Genomic DNA, 7,159 nt, shown 5'->3' with positions numbered 1-7,159 from the left:
AAAAAAAAAAATTCTGAAAGCTTCTTGGCCCATCAAGACCCTGTTTCTTTCTAAGATGGGTTCCTCTCTACCTGAGGTCCCTTTTGAGGAGTTCTATTATTTAACAAACGGAATCCAAAAGGTAAACTCTGAAGACACTAAAAATGGGCTTTTACTTGAAGAGTCAACAAAGTATATTTTTCTGAGGACTTACAAAGCTGTTTTATAGTTGTTTACTCCATCTTTAGCCCGAGGCAATGTTTTACTTAGAGAAACTTTTGTTGACTGGAAACTCTGCCGTAGACCCTCAAAATCCTCTTAAACTCTCTTTGAAAACTAATAGTTTATTTTTCTGTAGTTCATTTCTCCACATTATATTTTATCATAGAAAGTTAGAAGAAGCAGTTAAAACTTTTAAAATTCTGCCTGGAACTGTCTATAGCTAGATCCTTCACTTAATGGATACACTTCCTATTTCCTACCTTATCTCAGACAACAATGTTGTCAAAATTTCCACCACTCCCTAAGAAGAGTTTTTTTCTCCAGCCTCCAATAATATTTTTCTCGCTTCCCTTCAAGTTTTACCAACTACTTGCTCAAAGTCCTTTCAGTCTCTTCCAACCACCAAGTCTCAATGCCAACATGTTTTAGATTTTATTATAGCAGCAATATACTACCAGGTATTAGATTCTTTTTAAGTTAACAAATAACTTTTAAAGCATATACTAATTTTTTTTCAGGAGATGTGTATCTTCTGGTTTTCGGCATAGTCGATGTTGAATGCAGACAAATATTTTATTAGTTATAAGTGATATATTCATCATTAGCTTTCTTCAGAAATGAATATTTAATATTAATTTTTATTAAATATACAGAAAATGCACTTTAAAATTTCTTGAAAAGTTTTTACTGTAAAATAAAAGCATGTTACTAAACCAAAAAAAGAGTAAATATAAGTCAACATCATTTGATAAATGACAAAAATCTCTATAGCAAGAGTCTTCAAATTATACTATTTATTTATTTAATTATTATTAAGATAGGTTCTTACTATGTCACCCAGGCTAGAGTGCAGTAGTGCAATCAAGACTCACTACAACCTCTAACAATCCTCCCACCTCAGTCAGCCGCCCAAGTAGCAGGGAGTAGACGTGAACACCACCACACCCAGCTATTTTTTTGTTGTTGTAGATATAGAATCTCACCATGTTGCTCAGGCTGGTCTCTAACTCTTGGATGCATGCAATCCTCCTGCCTCAGCCTCCCAAAGTGCTGGGATTACAGGCATGAGCCACCACACTTGGCCCAAGCTACTCTTTAAACACCTCATGGTTTTTCTTCATCTACTAAAAGAAGGGTGAATATTTCTCTTTGTACTGAAAACATAATGTCTTTGTAATACATTGAGTTTGTGCACAACAGAAGATTGATTCTGCTTCCTAATTATTGTCTAAGAATGAGTCAAAATAAATAATTATAAAATGAAAATATTGTATGTAATATTTATCTGGCTTTTAGCCAATAGTTCTATACAACAGGTCAATCATTCAGATACCTCAGGGCACTCTGCTCAACTAATTTATGATAACCTACTTAGAATTTACCCTGTTTAAAGTACGAAGTTATATGATTTTTTTTTCAGGCTTTATTAATTAAGGCTATGGCAAACCTTGTTGATCTTTACTTGCAAAGCAATAAAATATTAAGCCAGGCAGATTCTGTCCAGAATACAAATCTTGTTCCCCAGCATGCCCTAAAGCTGGATGTGGCCATAAGAATAAGAACTAGTCTGTGTTTCATAGGGTGGTTTTTACTGGTGTTCTTTGTTCTCTCCCTTTTTATCCCTTTCTTTACTGCCTGGAACAAGGATACCATCACCTTGCTCCATGCAATAAGCATTGCATCCTGGGGGCAGGAACTCAAGTCTCTAATTACTAAAATTAAAGTGTTAAGGCAAAATAAAAGCATTTTCAATTTAAAGACTGAATTTTTTTTTATTTTCTCATACTCCTTAGAAAAATAGCAAAAGATGCACTCTGACAAAATAGGAAAAATAATTCAAGGAAGATATGAGATTTAAGAATGCTAATAACTAACTTCGTGGTAGGGAAGTATATTGAAATTCTGATGCAGGAGCAGAACTTTGCTGAAGGAGGAGCTCTAAAGAAATGCCATGGCCGGGCGCGGTGGCTCAAGCCTGTAATCCCAGCACTTTGGGAGGCCGAGACGGGCGGATCACGAGGTCAGGAGATCGAGACCATCCTGTGTCTCTACTAAAAAATACAAAAAACACTAGCCGGGCGAGGTGGCGGAGGCCTGTAGTCCCAGCTACTCGGGAGGCTGAGGCAGGAGAATGGCATAAACTCGGGAGGCGGAGCTTACAGTGAGCTGAGATCCGGCCACTGCACTCCAGCCTGGGCGACAGAGCGAGACTCGGTCTCAAAAAAAAAAAAAAAAAGAAAGATAGAAAGAAAGAAAAAAGAAATGACATTATGTAGAAAATTAAAGCTCTTTAGAAACGCCGTCATGTAGAAAATAGACTCCATAGTTTCAACACTATAAGATAGGAAAGCTATGTGATAGGATGAAAGCAATGTACATTATTTGGGTGACGGCTACACTAAAAACCTAGACTTCACCACTATACAATATACCCACGTAACAAAACTTTACTTGCACTGTCTAAATCTATATAAAAAATGTTTAAAGAAAAAAATAAATAAGCAAATTAGTGAATCTGGTTTTCAAGGATTGACAAGATGGAAGAAAGAGATTTTATGTCATCTCGACAGTTAGAAGTTGTTCAAATGGAAAGGATTTGGTGATATAGAATCACATATACGTTACAATTTTCCCTGTTGTTCTACATAATAATTGGTTCCTCAATAAACAACATTTTGATTATACTTACCAGTTTTTTCGTTCACAGATTTAACGTGGAAACAAATTAGAGAAGACTGGATTTTAGCTACAGAAAAATATAAGTATTCTCTACCCTCAAAATAAAAAAGCAATATATATTCCTGACAGAAGTTTAAAGAAGGGTGTGAGGAGGAAAAATGATAGAATGATCTTCATTTTACACAATAGGGAGTTGAGGATGCTATCTAAAATTGATGCAACAAAGATTTAGCATATTACAAATTGATGCAAGAAGTTAGTATAGTTCTAATAGAATCATCACAAACCAGCAAAAGTATGAGGACGACAGATAGTGTAAGTCCGCTTACATTAACGCCTCAATTATCATTGTGGAAAGTCAATAGATATTCTCTGAATTCGATAGATCAAGAAATAGAATTATACACATTTTATTAATAGTCGAGGTGACCACTGAAAGAAATAAAAATTAGATATGCTTATAAGTAATTGCTGAGGAGTAAAAGTGGGGAAGAAAAGAAAAGGGGAACCTGTTCCTTTTCATTTATGTAATCCTGTGCTCTTTTTTGTAACTATGTAAATATATTACTTTGAAAATATAGAAGTAATAGAAGTCATTTTCCTAATACTGTAGACTCTTTCATAATATTAAACGCTGTGATGCTAAAGTTTCAGGCTCAGGCATGGGCAATGATTTGGTCTGATTTATCTCAATGCATTTCAACCAATATTTGTTAAGTTTCTACTCTGCTAAGCCTATTCCATTCTTCTTGAGGTCTCTGCTTAAATGTTTGTTTGTTTGTTTTTTCTCCAAGAGGCTATTTCTAGCTTTTTAGTTTAAGTTATATCTTCCTAATCTCTGTTCCCATTTCATGCATTTAATTATTGCCTGCCTTCCCTCCTAGACTTTAAGCTCTGCAAAGGTAGGGACCACCACTTTGAGTTTTGTCCTGCTCCACAATAGATTTAAATCATTTTCTGAAGTGCAGTATCAGATAAATGCAGAACTGAACACTGGCGAGTGTCTCAGAGATTCAGTGTTTTAGCAAAATAAAGTGAAAGTCATGAAGTAAAAGAGGCATTTAAAAATGGTATAGGCAGCACTGTATATTAGTATACTGACAATAATAATAGTTACATGGACATCTTTTAAGGATTCCTGCACTGAAGAAATGTATGCTGAATACCTAAGAAGTTTTAGAAAAGATGAATCTTTACTTAGAGTCTTTCTTCATCTTTACAACACTGTTAGTTATGTATAACTTTTCAAATTTTGCAGTAAGGCCGTGCTGCACTGAGAGTGGCTCAGTAATTTGCTGTGTGTCATGTAGCAAAAAAAATTTACAGTCTGATTTTCAATTCACATGTATCTTATTTCAAAGTCACATTGCCCTTAAACTTTTAAAATTCATACCATTTTATAATACTCTAAAATTTGCCCTTAAAGAAAATATATATCCTATGACCCCACTCAATTACTGAATGTACCAAACAACAAACAAACATACAAAAAACTCAGTAGCAGCATCACCAAGTCCAGATACTCAGTCTCTTTTGAGTAACAGGATACTTATTTAGCAAAGTGTCATGAACTTTTATATTTAGATTAGCTGGTAATTTGTGCTCTTGCTATTGTGGTCTGTAAGTTGAATAGAAGGAAATCAAAATAGTTTTCATTTTTGTCCCATTTCTGTCTGTACTTAACATGACAGTTACTGCAGAACAAGTGCTGTTCCAAATGGTTTTTCAGCAAAAGGTCATCTTATCAGGTGCTAGGCATTTAGTTCTGTGTATGTTTTGCTGCTTTGACTACGATTGTGAAAATGAGGATGTTTCTGTCCAGTAGAAGCCTTTGAAAGACTGTGTTCTGAGTCTAAACTTGACAATCTACCTGTTAAAACAGTAAAAATGACTTTTCTAGTTTTTAATTTACAAACCTTTTCTCTGCTATGACTCTTAAATAAAAATCCTTGGCAAATACAATTTCAGAACCTTCAAAATAACAATTCTAACCTCTGCAGATTATAAAAATAATACATGATCTTTGTAAAAAACTTACAATACACAAAATATATAAATAAATTTTCAGTGGTTTTACAAATACACCTTTAGTATGTTTTTAATAAACTTCAATGTAAGTATTTATAATGTCACAATAGAGAAATTTACAGATGATAATACATCACCAGAATTACATTTAGATACCTCAAATTTAAATATAGTTGAGGCATTGTAGCCCCTGGACTGGAAATAGTTTGATAAATACTCAAATTTGGATAGCAGAAGTACTGTTTAAGTTTCTGATCCTTTATCCATACCCTGCAGTCTTTAGATCTTTTTTGCTATCAAATGTCCACATGTCTCAGTCAGTCCAGATTACTACAACGAAGTATTATTGACTCAGTGAGTTGTAACTGATAGAAATTTATTTCTCACAGTTCTGGAAGTGGCAGTCCCATCAGGCTGTCAGCATTGCTGGCTTCTGGTGAGGGCTCTCATTCAGTTCGCAGATGACCAACTTCTCATGTATCCTCACATGGTCAAAGCAGAGCTCGCTAGCATTCTGGTCTTTTCCTATAAAGACACTAATTCCATTAATGAGGGCTCAACCCTTATTGCCTAATTACTTTCCAAAGGCACCTCCTCCTACATGCCATCGCATTGGGAGTACGGCTTCCACATACGAATTTTAAGATACAAACATTCAACCCATTGCACTGGGACCTTCACAATGAGGCCTAGAGAGTGGGGCCTTTCCTCTACTGGGGTAAAAAGGAGTGAGATATTTGACTTCCTGTGTATCTACCTGTCTCAATTCTCCTTGCTTTCACCTGTCATGCCACCCCAGCAGATACTTGGAGATAATTATTGGAGTATCTTAAGAACCTTCACCAAAATCTGGTATTTTATAAAAAGATGGGTGAAATGGTATCTGCACCAGAGAATAGTATTTCTTTCTTTGCACCACAGACTGGAAGCCACTTCTGTGTTTGCTACCTGGAGACACCAGCAGCAGAGACCATAAAGCTTATCTCCAGACTCACCCCACCCCACTGGAAATTCAATCAAAGTGTCATTCCCTACAACCAGAGGAAAAAGTCTCATAAAGATTTCATGTGTTCCATGTAAGTACCATATATAATAAATCTCAAGCCTTTTCTTAAATTGGAGAATATTTCAAAAGCAATAAAACTTCAATGTAACTATTTTATCTCCTTCCAGAGAGCAAACTGAAAAGCCCAGAACTGCTTTTCATTGTTCATTTTAATTCTTGTGTGGAAATCATCTTGCATATTTATTTCTTTCACTAGATTTTTTAATATTATTTACTATCATTTAGCATTATAAAACAATGTTACTGTGTGTTATTACTAATAGTTACAGACTAAGTTCACATTTAATTTTCTATAAGTTAATTATTCTTAAAACAAACCTTCCTCAGATTTTATCCTCCTTGTTCTTACTATGTTCAACACCATTAATTAACCCATCCTTGAACCTCTCCTCCCTTGATTTTTGTGACATGCCTTGTTTTCTTCCAATGTGTTAGTATCAGATAAAATACTTTATATGTATTGTAGAGTGCTGCTTTTTCAAACTTGTTTAAAGACAATCCATAACAATAAGTACATTTTAATTTTATTATACTTTAAGTTCTGGGATACATGTGCAGGACGTGCAGGTTTGTTACATAGGTATACACGTGCCATGGTGGTTTGCTGCACCCATCAACCCATCATCTATGGTAGGTATTTCTCCTAATAGTATTTCTCCCTTTGCCCTCTATCCCCCAACAGGCCCCGGTGTGTGTTGTTCCCCTCTCTGTGTCCATGTGTTCTCATTTTTCAACTCCTACTTATGAGTCAGAACATGTGGTGTTTGGTTTTCTACTCCTGTGTTAGTTTGCAGGGAATGATGGCTTCCAGCTTCATCCATGCCCCTGCAAAAGACATGAACTCATGAACTCATTCTTTTTTATGGCTGCATAGTATTCCATGGTGTATATGTGCCACATTTTCTTTATCCAGTCTATCATTGATGGGCATTTAGGTTGGTTCTAAGTCTTTGCTATTGTGAATAGTGCTGCAATAAACATATGTGTGTATGTGTCTTTATAGCGGAATGATTTATAATGTTTGGGTATATGCCTGGTAATGGGATTGCTGGGTCAAATGGTATTTCTTGTTCTAGATCCTTGAGGAATTGCCACACTGTCTTCCACAATGCTTGAACTAATTTACACTCCCACCAACAGTGTAAAAGTGTTCCTATTTCTCCAGAGCCTCCCCAGCATAGGTTG

The sequence above is a fragment of the Mandrillus leucophaeus genome, unplaced genomic scaffold (assembly GCF_000951045.1).
Source record: "Mandrillus leucophaeus isolate KB7577 unplaced genomic scaffold, Mleu.le_1.0 Scaffold276, whole genome shotgun sequence".
NCBI lineage: Eukaryota > Metazoa > Chordata > Mammalia > Primates > Cercopithecidae > Mandrillus > Mandrillus leucophaeus.
The sequence above is the reverse complement of the archived record's forward strand: the minus strand, read 5'-3'. Positions refer to the sequence as shown.